An 18,660-nucleotide genomic window follows, 5' to 3' on the forward strand; every position below is an offset into this window, starting at 1 on the left:
TCCACTTTAATCCCATTTTCCAGCACTTGGCCCATAACCTTGTATGCTGCAGTGTTTTCCAGTGTTCATCTAGGTACTACTTGAATGTTGAAGGTTCCGGTCACTACCACTCTTTCAGGCAGTGAATTCCAGATACCCCCCCCCCCAACCTTATGACCCGGTGTTTTTATAAAGACTGCCCATTTCCTCATAACCTTCACTCTTCAGTTCGGTTGATGTTCTCCCTGAGAGAGTTCTGTTCTCCACAGGCAGATTACAAATTTGACCCAGTGTGAGGTTGGTTAGCTCAGTTGGCTAGAGAGTGTTGCAGAATGGTGCCAGCTGCATGGTTTCAGTCCCTGTTCCAGCTGTGGTCGATTTATGGAGGCCTCCTCGCCTTGCCTTATGCTTGATGTGGAATGGTGCCCCTCGCCTTGCCTTATGCTTGATGTGGAATGGTGCCCCTCGCCTTGCCTTATGCTTGATGTGGAATGGTGCCTCCTCGCCTTGCCTTATGCTTGATATGGAATGGTGCCTCCTTGCCTTTCCTTATGCTTGATGTGGAATGGTGCCCCTTAATCTACTCAACCAGTTGCGTCTCTAATGGAGAAAGAGGCCTATGGCCCCTTGTAAGGATGTCTACCTATGAGGCAGGAGCCTGAAAGAAATCTTTTAATTTCTTTTCAAAGGAATTGTTCCTACACGATGGGGTATATTTCGAGTTTCTGTTGGGTTGTGTTGGAGCAATTTGTCCAAAATCGACCAAATTGGTGCCAAGAACGAGGAATTTCAAGCACCTGTTACGTCCAGAATGTATCAAGTTTTGGCAACCTTTGATGCCAGTTTTAAAAACATCAAGCCAGCCTAACCCACAAGACTGGCAACGTCCCTGACCTGCCAAATCAAACTGTTGGGCACTGCTGCTAATTTGCAGCCCTTCAAGGAAGCTGACCAGTTAGGTTTAATGACCTGTTTCTGTGCTACAAATTTGACGTATATGAAGAAATGTGCACTAAACTGCTGCAATCCTGCCCTCGGCATAGAATAGTTTGTAATCACTGTTCCTCCCTCCCACATTGCTTTTATTGACCCCTCATGCTGAGACTCTGAGTCTCCAGTTTTTAACTAAGTTTGACACATTAGTAATGTAGTCATTTTTGTCACACAAGGCTTTGAATATCTGGGCCGCATTAAAATAAATCATTGTATAGAAGTATTCTGCGATTTTAATAATGTTTACTTTGCCATCGGTTGCTGGATCGAACCTCTGCTTTAAGTTTTGATGATGAATTGCACTATAACACAATTACCTTTGTGCCGCTTTGAAGATCTTTCCATTACTGGTGGTCTTTCTATGGCATTGATTTAATTCCAATAAACCGGGCAATTGGTGATTTGTGTCTTACTGATGCAGTGCAGATCGACTGTATGTGGCTGCAGTGCATTGTCTTAAAGCACCATGCCGCACATGTTAAAGTTGCTTTCAATCCTTCAATACACTGTGAATAGATGGAAATAAAATGAAGGAAAAGCAGCCGCAGTTTTTTGCTTTTATCAAAAGAATTAGGAATTGGTTCGAAGCAGTTTATGTTTAAAAAAAAACTGACTGGGCCAAAATGGAAGGGAGAATGATTCTGAAGCTTGAGGGATCAACAGGGGCACGAGGAGACAGCCGGACAACGGGTTAGTTTTGGATTGCTCCAGTGTTGTACGGTGGCCGAGTTGTACTATTAGTAAGTAGAGTTGATCTGCAGACACCTCTTGAGTGGGAGCATTTAAGTTTATTTACAATATACTCAGCAGCAACTACATGTGTGCTTTCAACTCCAACTCTATCTCTACACTGTCTGAGGTAGCCTGTGCTACTCTCCTATTGGTTACTACAGATCATGTGACCATTAAGTATTTTTCTTAAAGGTACATTACACATTACATAAACCATAATTACTACATTCTCCTCCTTTAACTCAGCTATACATATTATATTTACAAGTACATATTTTTCAAGCCAACATAATATTTGCACTGGGTAAGGAATTTACAAGTTCACTCTTTCGTGTGGTTTCCAGGTACATGTGGAATGTTGCAGCTCCATAACTTCAGATTCTTTGTCAGGAACCTCCTTTTCCGGAGTTGCCTGAACATCAGGTGCTTCGGTGGACACTTGCAATTCTGTATCCTCAACGTTTACAGGAACATCAGACATATCAGTCCTGGGCTGAGTATCTTCAACAGGAAACGCAGACCCGGTCATGGTCACTGGTGGAACCAAATCTTGATGATTTGTGTGTCTCTTCCTTAAATGGTTCACATGTTTACAGATGATCCCACCTTCCAAATCCATGTGGTATGATAGAGGTCCAATCACCACACTTATTTCACCCGGTTACCACTTTGGTCCTTCCCCGAAGCTTATCATGGATACTGGCTCTCCCACGGTAAATTTCTTCTCATGACTATACCAATCATGTCTTCCCTGACTCCTTTCCACCTTCCCCTCTAAATTTGGTATTATTAAGCTCAATCTCGTCCTGAGACGGTGCTTCAACAATAACTCCGCTGGTGTGGCACCTGTTGTTATGTGAGGGGTAGTCTTGTAATGAAAAAGAAAAGTGTGCTAGCTTGGTTGCCAAGGAATCACCAGTTAGCTTTCTCTTGAATGTTTGAACTGCCCTTTCGGCTAGTCTATTTGAGGAAGGGTGATACGGTGCAGTTTTTACATGAGTGACACCAATGAGGCTGATAAACTGTTGAAACTCACACTTGTAAATACTGTGCCATTATCTGAAATGACTACTTCCGTTGGTCCAGGAATGGCAAGTCTCTGATGTAGCCTCTCAATTGTAGTGCCCAATTTTGGTGACTTCACCTCATATACTCCCAACCATTTTGAATGGGCATCGACAATGAGCAGAAACGTTGACTACACTGGACCTTTCCCGGGAACAATGTGTAACCACACCCAGAATCTACCTGGCCACTCCCATGGATATAATAGAGCTGTCACTGGCAACTTTTGCAGTTGCTGACATTTCCCATGCTGCTTTACCATACTCTCTCTTTCGCCATCCATCCCTGACCACCATAGGCAGCTGTGTGCTATGGTCTTCATTCGGGAAATTCCTGGATGATCTCTGTGTAGTTCAACTAAAAGAGGCTCCCTTCCCTTTGGAGGAACTATCACTCGTGATCCCCACAATAAGATGCCATCCTGACTGGTTATTTCATGTCTTCTGTTCAAGTATGGTTTCATTTCATCAGATACGGGCTCCTGTGACCAACCATCCACTTGTTCTCGTACTTGAGATAGGACTGGGTCCCGACTTGTCCAGTCTCTGTTGTATCGAGCACATACTGGCGGGGAATCTAAGAAATTTAACAGCAAAGCAAGTTCCTGTGGAACTGGGACATGCTCATCATTTTCTTGTAAAGGCAAACGACTAAGGGCGTCGGTGTTTGTGATTTGGCTGCCAGGACTATGTACAAAAGTGTGCTGCCAGGATTAAAGCCCTGTTAATATTTATGCATCTTTGTTCTATGTGCCTTCTCCTTTCTAGCGCAGATTTTCTTGGCCTTCTTTTTGGCTTCACTGTTGGCCAGGCTCCTCGGGTGCCGGATCAGTGGCTGAGTCTCCCAAAATGTCATTACCTCTCTGCTTCTGGGGAAATCTCCACCTTTTGCTTCCAAAGCTTCTTTGGCTTCATTTAGCTGATTCTTCAGTTCTTCCGTCCCTTTTATGTATTTGTTTACTGACCCCTGGAAAATTGAACATTGTTGTGTCTTCTCTGCCAACTCACTCTTCAGTTTGTTCAAAGAGGTGCTGAATTCTTTCTGTTTCTCCTCTTATTTTTCCAGAGGTACAAACTCCGACCTGTGGGAATCTTGTAGAGTGTGAAGGTCTTTCAACAGATTTTCTTTTTCCCTGCGAAGGTTGCTCACCTCGTCTCAAACTCTGCCTTCAAGCAGGGTCTCTTTGAGTTCCTTCTGCTGTCCTTTCAGGTTTTGGCTTAAGACAGCCTGCATTTCTTCAGGTTGTTGAGTCCTTGCACATTCCTTTTTCAAAACCAAGAATGGTTCCAGCTTCCTATCGGGATCTCAGTGGCCAATTAAGGTTGATTTCCCTTAGTCAATTTCGCCCTAGGAGGCTTGGTCCTCTACCTCTCAATACAAACACTGGTAGCTTTGCCGATTGGCTCCCATATGTGCAGTTACTCTGCTTGTGCCTTTTACTTGAGTGTCTTCACCTCCTATGTTTTCAGCTTGGCAGCTGTTCTTTCCAAGCTTAATTGATGTTCACCATAATTCAAATATCTGAAAGTATGTTCCCCAGTTACTGTACTAGAAGCTCCCGTGTCTACTTCCATTTTAACAGGTTTGCCTGTTGGGACCAAGGCTAATGGGTTTAAGTCCCACCATGGCAGCTAGTGGAATTTAAAATTCAATTAATAAATCTGGAATTGAAAACATGTCTCAGTAATGTTATGAACAGTAATGATTATGAAGTATCATTGTTGTAAAAGCCCATTTGGTTCATTAATGCCCTGTAGGGAAGGAAATCTATCATCTTTATCTAGTCTGGTCTACATGTGACTCCAGACCCACAACAATGTGGCTGGCTCTTAACTACTTTCTGTAATGGCTGAGTTGGCCACTTAATTCAAGGACAGTTAAGGATGGACATCATCCTCAATGCTGGCGTTGCCAGAGACCCCCACATCCCATGAAAGAATAAAAAAAAATCTGCATTTAGCTGATCTCAATTGAAGTGCAACAATTGGCTACAACAATCCTGATTCTTTACTGGACAGTTCACTATCACCATCACTTACCAATATCCATTAAGAAATGAAATACGCACACACAGGCAGGTGCGCCACTGGGCACCAGTGCCTGTGTGTGTGTGTGCGCCTGCCTGCCAGTGTGTTTGCGCGCGCCTGCCTGCCAGTGTGTGTGCGCGCGCTCACGCCTGCCAGTGTGTGTGTGTGTGCACGCGTGCCTGCCAGTGTGTGTGTGCGCGCGCGCCTGCCTGCCAGCGTGTGTGTGCGCGCGTGCGCCTGCCTGCCAGTGTGTGTGTGTGTGCGCACCTGCCAGCCAGTCTGTGTGTGTGTGTGCGCGTGCCTGCCAGTCTGTGTGTGTGTGTGTGTGTGTGTGTGTGCGTGCCTGCCAGTCTGTGTGTGTGTGTGTGCGCGTGCCTGCCAGTCTGTGTGTGTGTGTGCGCGTGCCTGCCAGTCTGTGTGTGTGTGCGCGCGCCTGCCTGCCAGTGTGTGTGTGTGCGTGCGCGTGCCTGCCTTCCAGTGTGTGTGTGCGCGCGCACGTGCCTGCCAGTGTGTGTGTGTGTGTGCGCTCACGCCTGCCAGTGTGTGTGTGTGTGCACGCCTGCCTGCCAGTGTGCGTGTGCGCGCGCGCCTGCCTGCCAGTGTGTGTGTGTGTGCGCGCGCCTGCCTGCCAGTCTGTGTGTGTGTGTGCGCGTGCCTGCCAGTCTGTGTGTGTGTGTGCGCGTGCCTGCCAGTCTGTGTGTGTGTGTGCGCGCGCCTGCCTGCCAGTGTGTGTGTGTGCGCGCGCGTGCCCGCCTGCCTGTGTGTGTGTGTGTGTGTGTGTGTGTGTGTGTGCGCTCGTGCCTGCCTGTGTGTGTGTATTTTATCTCTTAATGGATAGTGATGACCAAATAAGGATATAAGTGATCAGATCTCACTTCAATGAGATGTTCCAATTTATCAGTTGGCAGGATAGTAGGGTGGCAGGGTCACTTGAGACTTCGGGAGTGGTCATCCCTGCCCTTTTGCCAGCCTTCCCAGGCCCAGCTCATGTTCGGGGTTATGAGCCACAGCCCAGTGGCAGCACCAGTGAATTTTTGGTGGTGGTGTCAGGAGAGCTAGAGCCTCGTGGGACTGTGGCCGCTTGCAGGTGGAAGATCCTTGAGGAAGGTGATGGGGAGCCCCTCATGTATCCCTTTCCCCAGTCACATTGAAGATGAAAATGGGCAGCTCTTACGAGCAACTGAAGGGGGAAATGCAGGGCCATGAGGCGTGGAGAAAAGAGCAGAGGATCTACCTTTAGGCAGATCACTACTACTACAGGAAGGATAGGAAAATGATTAGGAGTGGGCTTTCGTAGCTGTGTACACATGTCCTGACCAGAAGTCCATTTTTAATGGGGCAGATTACTTCCACTATGTCCCAAAGTAATGAAGCATAATAATCTTAAATGGAGCCCACTGGGTGGGTGGGTGGGTGGGTGGGTGCGTGGGTGGGGGAGGAGACGTCCATATGTTTTTTATTTAGGACTCAGATTGTCAACCAGCAGAAGATATTTGGGAGACACACTCCTGCTACTATTTAAGTTTTTAATCTTCTTGTTTCACTGAGAAGTTAGAGCTGGGCAACGGATGCCTCATCTGTGGTTATATATTTCATCACCTTAGTGTTATTCTTGTGAGATTCAGTCTCCTTTTCTTTCCACTTTGCTCACCTTGTGTCTCCTTTGATGTCGGATGTTTTGGAAACCGTGTTTTCTTTTCTAACTCAAGTCAGCACCTGTGATGTGCTGCATGGGCTCCAGACCCAAGCTCCGAGCCAGGGATGAATATTGTGGTGCCCTTTGATACATGGGGTTCAGCAGCTCATCGATTTGGAAAAAAAAAATCACCCAGAAGAGGTCACAAATATGGAAAGAGGCATTTACTTATTTTTAATCAAGAAACATTGATGAAGATGCAAAATCTAATGTGCAATATACTACTAGGATTGAAATTGACTAGGTGAGGAACTCAGAATCTCAGATTTTACAAGCATGGAGATTCCAGGACTCCGCAAAAGACAAGGGAGTGTTACTGCTTGGAGGTTGGTCATCAGTTTTATCGTGAAAACAGCTAGACAACAGTTTCCAAAAGCATTCTGAGTCTCCAGTGACTTTTTTTTTGCTGTATTTAGATTAAAGTGACATAAATCTAACAGATAGAAAAAGAGAAACTTGCATTTATTTAGCATCTTTCCTGACCTCATGATGTCCCAAAGGGTTTTACAGCCAATGCAGTACTTTCATAGTCACTGTTGTAATGTGGGAAACATGGCAGCCATTTTATACACGTCAAGCTCCCGTATAGAACAATGTGATAGGAACCTGTGTAATATTGATTTAAGGGATGAGTATTGAGATAAATGTGGGAGCTAACTCCCCTGCTCTTCTGCAACATAATGCCATTGGACCTTTTATGATTTGAGAGAGCAGGCAGGGCCTCTGTTTTAATGTCCCATCCCAAAGATAGACTCCCTCAGTTCTGCACTAATGTATCACCGTGGAATTTCTGCTCCAGCTTATGAAGTGGGGCTGGAACCTTCAACCTTCTGACTGAGAGGCCTGACCTCGAGCACTGGTTAGCCTGTTTATCCATTCCAAACGCTCTATGTAATACAAGTTCTTGTTATGATTTGTGAAAAAGTGCAGTAGAATAAGGTGGTTTGGTAGAAGTTTGGTAAACTCCTGCATGAATAGAAGTGACCTGTGATTTGCATGTTCAAATGGAAACTTGGTTGTTTATAGTCTATCTATTTATCAGTAATGATGTAATGATATGTGTCGACCTCAGCGGAAGTAGGTGTTATATGTGTAGATTGTTCATTGCAGAAATTAATGCAGTTTATCTATCTTTCTTTTGACAGTGATCTTAATTGAAGAACACAAACAAAATAACAGTATTGATTTTTGATTTTTCCTGAAAAATGTACGTGGATTCATTGAACGGTTACAGGTACAGGAGGCCATTCAGCCCATTGTGTCTGTGCTGGCATTCTGCAACAGCAACTTGGGTAATCCCACTCTGCCCCCTCGTTTTCTGCTCCACACAACCCTCCACCAACCCCACCCCCCCCCCAACCCCCACCCAACCTTTTCCCCATAGCTCTAATTTATTTTCTCTTCAGATCGCTATCCAATCCTTTTTGGAAAGCCGCAATTGAACCTGCAGCCACCACATTCTCGGGCAGCGCATTCCAGATCCTAATCACTCGCTGCATAAAATGTTTCCCCCCCCCAGCCCCAGCCCCCACCCCCACCTTGTGTTGCCTCTGGTTCCTTTTCCAAATCCCCTTGAATCCCCTCCATTTCTCGAGCTCTCTACCAATGGGAGCAGTTTCTCCCCTCGTGACTTTGAACATCTCTATCAAATATCCTTTCAACCTTTCCCATCTCCAAGAAGAATTCTGCAGGAGGACAAAATATCTTGCACAGAGGGGAAATATTTTCAGGTTTCCTTTTATTAGGATAGCGGATGTTTCTTTACAAAACATAATTTCAGTATTTTCAGGGTGCCTCTTGGATTTTCATTGCTCTCTGGAGTTTTTTCCTCTCTTTATTACAGTTTCAAAGCCATCTGGGCACTTTATAATGAAAGATAATAACCTATATTGCTTTGAGCCATCAACTGCAGGATACTGATTCAATCGTGTTGTGTATTTAGGACTCCCAGTCTTCCTGACACAAGTTCTTATTGAATTTTTGAAAATGGAGAAGGTATCAAGACAGTCTGTTGCCTGGCTAAGAAAAGAAGGGTCAAAAGTTGAGCTCAATACGTGATGTCTTCGGGAATGGAGGGAAAGAGTGGCCCAGCCATCTCAAATTGGGAAGGTGGGACTAGGCTTGACTGGTGTTGATGAACTGTGCTAAATTTGAAACATCTAACGTGCACAGGGGAACACGACATTTGTCCCCTCTCTAGAAAGTAGGCTTACTGTCACGCTGGGATTTAGAGATGTGGAGGACGGGCAGTTTGATTGGGAGGTCAAGTAATGAAATCTCCAGAAAAATATCCAACAAGAGTTGGCAACTGCACTTGAAAGGCTTGCCGTTTCGTTCAGTTTGTATTAATACTGAATTTGTACAGACATTTAAAACTGTGGGTTAGTAGGACTGAAGAAAAGCTCCTGAGAGCATGGGATTTTCACTGGCCTGAGGAATTAAGTTGCAGCATTGATGGGGGCACAGAGTAGGTTTTACCGTTTTTGGTAGGGCCGTTAGATGGAGTGTGTTGTTGTACTATTTCTCCGAGCTGAGGAGGAGGAGGAGAGAGAGGAGAAATTTAAGAGGTGGACTGATTTCTGTTTAATGCCTAGAGAATGTCATGGACCAAACCTGTAGGCAGCCACCTCCAAACAGGAGGAGAGCCAGACAGGACTCTGTGCACTAACCTTGCTGTTTCATACAGACACTCAGTGCTGAGAACGGAGTGTTCCTTTGCATTTTCAGCCGAAAATCAGTGCCATTTAGGGTTGCCAACTGTGGTTGCTTGTATTCCCTAAAGTTTCCCCATATGACGTCCTGACTCTCGCTGTTCAGCCCATTAGTCTCCTCAACACATCCACCTTCATGGCACACTGTCTCCCCCTCAGATGATTCTTGATTCACAGTCTTGTTCTATTCCATTTCTTATCAGTTTTATGACTCATAAGCAAAAGGTTATTTTGAATAAAATATAAAGAAAATACCCCCATTGTTTTTTTTTGACTGGGTGGCTGGCAGTAGTGTCAGAGATTCCAGGGCAGTCCTGGAGGGTTGGCAACTTCAGTGCTCTTAAAGCACGGGGCGAGGGAAGGACCAGCAAGCAACTTTTCAACTCACTGCGACGTCAACAAGATGCTAGTACTGGGCTGGTAAAAAGGTAGCAGCAGAGCTGATCCAGTCAGTTTAGGCCATTACAGACAGTGCTTGATCCTATACCTAGTGCTAACTTTTGTACATGACTTAATACATTTCTAATTCATTCATATTTCTAATATATTTATTTTAACCACATTGCGTATTGAAAGAAAAGCTGTTTCCTCGTTCTACCCCTTCATCTATATGTAACCATGGTGAGGAAAATTAAAACAGTCGTGTGGCACCTTGTTGGCTTCATGTTGAGTTGAAAAGGGCAGCTTTGATGAATTGGCAGTGAATCTTCTCTGTTGATTTTAATAATTGATCGGTCTTTCTCGCACACTGCATGAAATGAGGGTTTACTGTTGAGTCAGCAGAGTAATGCAGGCTAATAATAGCTATTGACCATCCTGTGCAGGGGTGGGTTAGGATTAACGTCAAAAGAGTTTCATGGAACAGGGTTGTCGTCCTTTCAATTTATTCCAGTGTAATTGCCAGAATCATCCCTTTCAAAAGATTACTTTTTCTCCTTTTGACCAGCAACGCCGATGGATGTTATAGATTTAAACGGGGCTCATTCTTCCTATTCCTCATATATTCCTCATATATATCAAATGGACACTGCAAGTAGGGGGGGAGAAATCCACCTCCTGTCGCCCACACTTTCCCTGTTGAAACAGGTTGGGAGTTATACACGATGATTAAGGCTTTTGAATTGAGGTGTTTTAGTATGCGAGAAATCTCATGCCACTATTCGGAGAGAGATTATGAGCGCCCTGTGCCTTGGTCAATATTTAGACCCACGTGACTGAATACAGATTATCTGGCCATTTATCCCATTGCTACTTGTGGGAGCTTGCTGTGCACAAATTGGCTGCTGTGTTTTTAAAAATCTGTTCATGGGCTATGGGTGTCTCTGGCTGGGCCAGCATTTATTGCCTATCCCTAGTTGCCCTTGAGAAGGTGGTGATGAGCTGCCTTCTTGAACTGCTGCAGTCCATGTGGTGTAGGTACACCCACAGTGCTGTTAGGGAGGGAGTTCCAGGTTTTGACCCAACAAGCAGTGCCGGCCTTTTGAATGTACTTCAATGGCTGAGAATTGCTTTGGGATGTCCTGGGGCTGTGAAAGGTGCTATGTAAGTACAATTCTTAGCATTCTCATACAATAGAAACAGTAGCAACATTTGACACAGGAAGGATATACAAGGATAAAAAACCATACATTTTCAAGCACCTTATCACTTCTCTCAGAAATGTTGCAGAGCCCTCTACATAAAACTTAGTACTTTGAAATGCAGTCACTGTTATGTGGGCAATACAGCAGTAATTTTGACCACAGCAACGCTACCCACACAGTAATAAAAAGAACAACTGCTTCATTTGCTACAGCATGTTGTGCAAGAATTCCTCAGTGCTGAACGGTGATTGAACAAAGCATTGTCATAAAGGCATTAAACTAGAAAATACTTAGCATGCATAACAGGTCGCTTAGCAGTGTGGGTATGGGGTCATTCAAGGTCAGATTAAAAGACTATCCCAAAGCAATAGCCTGTCCATCTTCAGGTGATCTACTGGGCAATTCCACAATTCTCCTTGGTATTTATTTGTCTGTTTTTGTTTTTATTTTGTTACATTGTCAAACAGGCTGTTGGTTCCTGGGTTTTCTTTAGGCAGCAGATAATAAAGACTCACCATGCCTGACCCTTAGTGTCTTTCTGGCCTTATGAATCACCATCTGTTATTTCTGCCAAGGATTCATTTATGAGAGTGAACCAGGTTTGTATCCCTTAGAAGATAGAATGTTTAAGGAGCCATTTGATTCAGTTTTTTGGGGATTTTGAATGGAATTGGTAGCGTAAATAGGGAAGGATGTTTTCCACTGGTGGGGGTGTTGGTGGGGGGAGTGGAGAACAGGGTGGAAGAGTCCAGGGTGACCAACCATCCGGGATTTAGGCCTTTCATCCCACTTCCGGGTCAGGCCTTAATCCCCCCGGGATGCGGTTTGTGTCCTGGATTCCTTGTTTTGCTAGTGATGTTGCTTCCCCGCGTTTGCCTGGCCCCTGCGTGTTTATGGTTTGAGTTTGGTGATGTCCTGCAGGAGACCAATGGGCTGGGTTGCGAGCAGGCAGAATCTGAATCTATGTGCATAGTTGCGGGTCCCTCTCCCCCTGCTCTCAAGCACTTGCCAGCGCTGCATCCTGTGTTGTCCTCCGGGCGGCCTGCTCCTTCAGACTTGTCAGCACCCCCTCACCACCAAAACACCTCCCATACCCAAGTGCATCGTCCCTTCATTTGTATCGCGTTCTATAAACAACTGTAGATGTTAGCTCAATTATTAATTTTAAACCTGAGATTGGCTAGCAAAACTTTATCAATGATATTAATGGCCTATGGTGCCAAGGTGGTGAATGGGGTCAGCTCCCTTCCTAACAGCAGTGTGGCCTGCAGCCGTTCAAGAAGGCAGTTCAACACCGCCTCCACGGCAGCTTGGGATGGGTAATAAATGGTGGCCTAGACAGTGACACTCACATCCCGTGGAAGAATAAAAAGCAATGCGCATCGGCCATCTCTTTAAATGGTGCAACAGGTTCGAGGGGCTTACTCTTATTCCTATGTTCCTAATCCCATCCTAACTTCAATTGGAAAAATGCAAATTAGTCTTAATTTTCGTGTTTATTAAGCCTTGAAAAGTTTGACAGATAAAGCAGCCTAAGCTTATTGATTTCTGTCTCTGAAGTTGACCTTGCACCTCATTTGCAGCAATGTTACCCATAACCAAATGAAGGAACTCTAAGCACAATTCTTTTATCCTCAATAAAAGAGATTTGGAATTTCTCCTCTGATGTGCATTAGAGCAGATGAGCTTTTGCTCTGCTTTGGTTGCAGGTGGCAATTTTCCAAAGGCCACAGAATGGACACAACAGGAGCTTTGTTTCTTGTGGAAGAATAATTAGGATCAGTAATTATCATTTCTGTTAGCAGAGGAGAGTTTAATTGTGGAGGTTGTGAAGGGGGAGGCCCGTGGGTCGAGCACTAGTTGCTGAACAAACTGCTCTGATCTTAGAATTTACACAACGGCCTAATGTTGCTGACAAGAATCAGTTGTAACTCTTTTGAGTACAAACACGTTTCCATCTGTTCCTAATCAGATGAAGTTATATGGTTTCATAGTTTGCCATTGTGAGATTTGAACTGTTGATAATCTTTTAAATGAAAACCAAATCAACAAAATTGGGATAAATCAGGCACAGCCCCTAATTCAGGTCAGCTGTAAAACCAAGAACAAAGTTTAAAGGAAACTTACAAACTTTAAATCAAAATGTGATTAAAGGGGTCAACAAAACACCCCAGTCCCCGCGGTGCCCACCGAGCACGGAAGGCCTCGAGAGTGCCAGCAGACACCACGTGCTCCTTCTCCAGGGACATCCGGCAGCGAACGTAGCCGCGGAAGAGGGACAAACAATCGGGCGGGACTCCCCCGTCGATCGCCCGCTGCCTGGACCTGTTAATGGCCAACTTGGCCAGGCCCAGGAGCAGGTTCACGAGGAGGTCCTCCTCCTTCCCGACCCCCTTCCGCACCGGGTGCCCATAGATCAGGAGCGTGGGGCTGAAGTGCAAACAAAACATCAATAAAAGGTTTTTCAAGTAACTAAAAAGGGAGTGCAGCCTACAACACCCTATGTATACATGGTCCACGGACTCCACAAGACCGCAAAAAGGGCATGTGTCCTGAGAGTCCGTGAACCTATGCATCCTCTTATTAAAATAATTGGCCTACTTGGTTGCCAGCCGCTTGCCAGGATCATAGTTTGCCATTGTGAGATTTGAACTCTTGATCTTGGGGTTACAAACCCAGTACCATAACCACTTGGCCATTCAGGCCAAGCTTTAAGAAATATCAGATATATTTGTGGGGAGAGGCCAAATGTTTCTTTCTGCTTTTAATGAAAACATAAATAGCAGAGAATGGTTTCGATCCATCGACCTCTGGGTTATGGGCCCAGCACGCTTCCGCTGCGCCACTCTGCTACCTATATAAAGAAGGACCCTCCCATCTGTTTCAGATGAAGTTACATTGTTTCATAGCTTTACCATTGTGAGATTTGAACTCTTGATCTTGGGGTTACAAGCCCAGGTCTTTTTACCAGCCTCCTAACTCCTGCAGGTCTGGCAGCATCTGTAACTCTTTCGAGTACAAACCCGTTTCCATCTGTTTCAGATGAAGTTACATTGTTTGCCATTGTGAGATTTGAACTCTTGATCTCAGGGTTACAAACCCAGTACCATAACCACTTGGCTATTTAGGCCAAGCAAATGCTGAAGCCAGTTTGTAACTCTTTTGAGTACAAACATGTTTCCATCTGTTTTTCAGATGAAGTTACATTGTTTCACCAGTGTGAGATTTGAACTCTTGATCTTAGGGTTACAAGCCCAGTACCATAACCGCTTGGCCATGAGTACTGTCAATGTCTTATTAAGCACATTAAAGTTTAATGGCAGTCACATTGTTAAACAGGTGATGGGTATTTGTACACCTATAAATGGGGACTCTGGTGTGTTGGAGAAGAGTTGACTGTGAACTTTCCAGCAAAGAAAGATGCTGTGTCTTCGTTTTACCTCCACCAACCGGCATGGATCCAATTAACAAACTGGTAGATCCCAGGAAAGAGAAAAGAAGCAGATTATTAAAACCACCTATTGCTTGGGCCCAGCCTAGTTCTGAAAAATGGCTTACATCAGCTGTAAAAATCCATAAGGAGCCTTCCCAACACTGACATACTTTGATAAAAGTTGTTGTAATGTCAACCCGACCAAGTTCTTAAATATGTGAATGGTATAAATTTCAGTCCATTATTTTTCCATGTTGATTTTCTTAGTAAATCGTCTACTTTTTAAGCAGGTTATTATGCCTGTCTGTTCCCTTCACCAGATTTTTAAAAGCACCCATCTTTCAATTTATTTTGGCTGTTTTCCAATAGTTCATCACATTCCATGTGTGAGAGACTGAAGCCAGGGGATTGGATGAGGCATGGAGGTGGTGATGGTTAGCAGGCAATTGAGAATACCTCTTAGAGCCTGACTCATCTGTCTGCTGGTTCTATCTCCCTCGCCCTCCACCCTCTCTTTCCCCTGCCTGCACCTCCCCCCCCCCCGCCCCCCGCTTTAATGTAGTAAAACATCCATGAAGCTTCACAGGAATATTACTGAACAAAATTTGACACAGCCTAAGAAGGAGGTATTAGGGAGGTGATCAAAATCTTGGCCAAAGAGGTAGGTTTGAACAAGCATTGAGGCAGAGGGATGGATAGGGTTAGAGAGGCAATTTTGGAACTTGGGCCCATAGGCAGCTGAAGGCACAGCCACAAACCCCTCCCTGTGATGTTGTAAAGTGGCTCATTGATTGAAGGTGGGTTGTCACTCGGGTTTGCCATCCATTCTCACATAGCAAGAAACATTCAGCAAGTCCTTGTAAAGGGCAAATCACCAGTCAGTCTGTCTGATCAGCTGCCGCTTATATGCAGTACCTTATATTTAATTCCATTGACTCCAATGTAACTGAATATCAGCTGCTGCATATTACAGGGCCTGACCGTTGCTGGTCATGAAGGCAAAGATTACCTGTTCTGTGCAATATGTGTTGTGTTATAATTTATATGAGGCTAACTTTACCTCAGCCAACAGCAATAGCAAGAGAGACTCGGATATCGGGATTGCCAGAGTGGTCGGTGTTACAGTTTTTGAGTTCACCAGCCATTTCTTTAATGGCCAGTGCCAAGGTCCACCTTCGTTCCTTACGACCTTAAATACACAATATCGGGTAACATAGCCTTTGGAGGTGCTTCTGGACAACGGAAAATCAATACTCTACCTGACCATAGGACTTGAGCTATAATCTATGAACTAGGGTTTACAAAAGGGAAAAGCACAAACTAGTAAGAAAACAGCAGATTGCAACATCTATCTTAAAAAATCTTCAGTTCAAATAATATTAAAAAAAAATTGACACTCAAAAGCACTTCATTGAGCCTAGGCCAGTGTTTTGTAACACAATTTATATCCAAGGTTGAGTCCACACACAAAGGTGGACTCACCCAATAACTGGAACTAAATGCCCATTTTAAAACAGGGTTAAGTATTAAAGATATGAAAAACTGAATTAATCAAAATCTACTGTTTTTTTTTGGTCTGGACACCGAGCTGTCAATCAACATCTTTTGCAGAAACATCCTTTGGGACATTTCAGTTGCATGAAATGGGTAGCTTGCGTTCTGATTTTTGAAGGCATTTGAAGCTATCACTTCTCAAACACAATGGTGGCTGGATTATCTGCTGATAGTATACCAATCTCCCCTGATGGGTTGATAGTTAGTTCCTTCATAATAACAAGTTCCAAAATAATGACAACTTTCTTGCTCGAATGTTCACAGCCACCATGTTCTAACGGTTAATCTGTCGTGGCTGCAGTCTGTATTATCTACACGATGCACTGCAGCACCCAAGGCTCCATTGGCAGCCTCTCCCAACCCCGTGACCTCCAACGCCTAGAAAGACGAGGGCAGTGGACACACAAGGATGCCGTCACCTTCAGGTTCCCCACCAAGTCATGGAAATATTTTGTCATTCCTTTAACACAAGTGGGTCAAAATCCTGGCACTCTTTACCTAAGAGCATTGTGGGAGTACCTTAGCCACACAGGCTGCAGTGATCCATGTAGACAGCTCATCAGTACCTTCTCAAGGACAATTAAGAATGGACAATAAATGCTGGACTTGCTAGGGAAGCCCAAAACCTAGAATGAATTTAAAGAAACTGTCACTAATAGTTAAAAATGCAGCACGTTTGGTTGCTGTTCAGCCCACCAATCATGATTTCACTGTACCTGGTGAGAGGGAGGAAGAATAAACAAAGGGAAGAGAAAGTCAGGACCAAATTTGAAAAAAAAATCAATTAAATGTGCCTTCTAGATTATCGCAATATTTTTCTCAGCCGGGTGCATTGTCTTTAAGGTGGGAAGTTATGTTTTGGAGAATATTGATCAACTCCGCAATTTGTTGCACGCTATTTACAATCGCCTCTTGATGCATGTAAGTGTTAGCTTTAATAATAAGTTGCCCTAATCAAAGCTTGCTAAATGATTTTTAACAGGATTGCTGGTCTCTGATAATTTATTTGGGACCCAGAAATTGTTTTAAGGGTGGTTGTGGACTTTATCTTTCAAAATAATGCTCTAAAATCACAGGGGCTTAGCAAAACAGTAGATAATACTGTGTGTTCAGGTTAATAACAAAGACCCTGAAGTATCCACTCAGGATTTAACCTTCAACTTAAATGTTACAGATGTTGCTTCCAAGATTCTAATTTTGGACAGTCAACCCTCAAGTTCATAAAATATCATTTTCACCTTTTGATTGTTCCATCATCCATTAAACTCCCTCCCTCCACTTCAGAATATGGAAAATCCAATCCTTTGAAGTACACTGCTATTAATCTGAAGGTTGGGGTGCAGATTTGATATCCCACCTCCTCCAGATTTCTAATTTTTGGCATTCTGCTGTGAGGCACGGGAAGAGACTGAGCCCCTCCCGACCAATGGGAGTAAGGAGAATTTGTGTAAATTGGCTGCCACATTTTCCTCATTGCAACATTGTGTTCCAAAAGCACTCCCTTTTGGCTCTACAATGCTTTGGGACATCCTGAAGTCATGAAAGGCACTGTCCAAATGCAAGTCTTTCTTTTCCTGGATGATCTTTGAGCATTGTTCTTCAGTCAGTAGAGCAATGATAGGGCCTTAGCGAAAGCTGATTACCCTCTTGCCTGTAGTATGTCCCCAATGTAAGGTGATCAATGGAAGCAAAACTACTCTAGTGGGTTATGACCAGGAGAGGAGGACTGAACTGGCTGCCCTCTATTTAGCCTCCTCGGCTGCTCACAACAAAGGTTTAAGTTCCTTTTTCACAAGGATACGCCTTTTCCAAATCAGAATGTATTTAACTATTTAAGTTGTGAGCAATAAGGAGCCAATCAAACCAGGTTTTCTTGAGTTGGAGAAAGAGCAAATTCATTAACCGCTAAACCCAAGAGAAAATAAATAATAAAAACTCGATGCTTCACACACAGGTATCAGAAATGAGGAAAGTTAGTCTAATAAAAAAAAAATTAAAAGAATATTAAAAGAAAATTAAAAGAATTAAAAAATTAAAATTAAAATGATTAACTGTCATTTGATTGTCCTTGAGGTGTAGATTTTAAATCTTGTGGCTGATTTAGGTTTGCTGGTTTCTTGGATGCGGTCAGATGTAAAATGTTGCAATTGTTATGATATCTCGGTTCGCTGGTAGGTCTCAGATAGTTGACTTCTCAAACTGAGACGCACGCTTTCAAAAGGGAGAAGGAGAGAGCGCAGCTTTTCACCCTGTTTCCTTGCTGAAAATATTCTTGACGGTCCCTGTGTCACTTGCAATCTCACTGCAGTGGCTGCAGCCTGGCCCATTACACTTCACCCATTGTGTATTTCCAAGGGGTTTTGGGTGTGTTTGCCTGTGGCAGTCATTGTTTCAATATCCAGCACTTTGCATTTTAATGTCGCTTCCTTTGACAGTGATGAGCTTTGCTGGATCCTTGAATTATAGGAAGTGTCCCTCTCTCAACACTCCTCCGAGGGTGTCATGTTTGCTTTTACACCTTCACCTTGGAAGGTGACCTTTCATTTTTAAATAGTTTGTTCTGTCTCATTTCAAATTGCAAAATTTCCAGTCAGTTAAAAGTTAGAAAGTCATATTTTCAAAAATAAAAGGACATAGCCTTGTGACAAATGTAACCTTTAGACTATTTAGTCATTCTCATCTAATTAGTAACTTTTCACTGGTTTAGCATAGCATCTTCAGGAATCTTCCTGTGAAAATTCAATGAATGTGTAACTTGAATTTCAATTATCTAAGTGGCTCAAATCCTTTTTGTAAGTTTGAGTAAGGTTTATAAAAGCTAAATAGTGAAAACTTTGCTGCAGGAACTGGGTGTTTCATAATAATTCTTAGAATCAACTCCAGTTGG

The 18,660-nt window shown here is 43.8% G+C and overlaps 1 protein-coding gene and 1 non-coding gene across 7 annotated transcripts in view; one reads left to right on the forward strand and one right to left on the reverse strand.

Annotated features, from left to right (window-relative positions):
* LOC121288121 (cytoplasmic phosphatidylinositol transfer protein 1-like) overlaps positions 1-18,660 on the forward strand; it is a 196,020-nt gene that overhangs the window by 64,577 nt on the left and 112,783 nt on the right. The window lies entirely within an intron of this gene.
* On the reverse strand, positions 13,567-13,638 carry trnam-cau. The gene has a single exon. It is a non-coding gene; the product is annotated as a tRNA-Met (tRNA).

This window comes from Carcharodon carcharias, chromosome 15 (genome assembly GCF_017639515.1).
Source record: "Carcharodon carcharias isolate sCarCar2 chromosome 15, sCarCar2.pri, whole genome shotgun sequence".
Taxonomy (NCBI): domain Eukaryota; kingdom Metazoa; phylum Chordata; class Chondrichthyes; order Lamniformes; family Lamnidae; genus Carcharodon; species Carcharodon carcharias.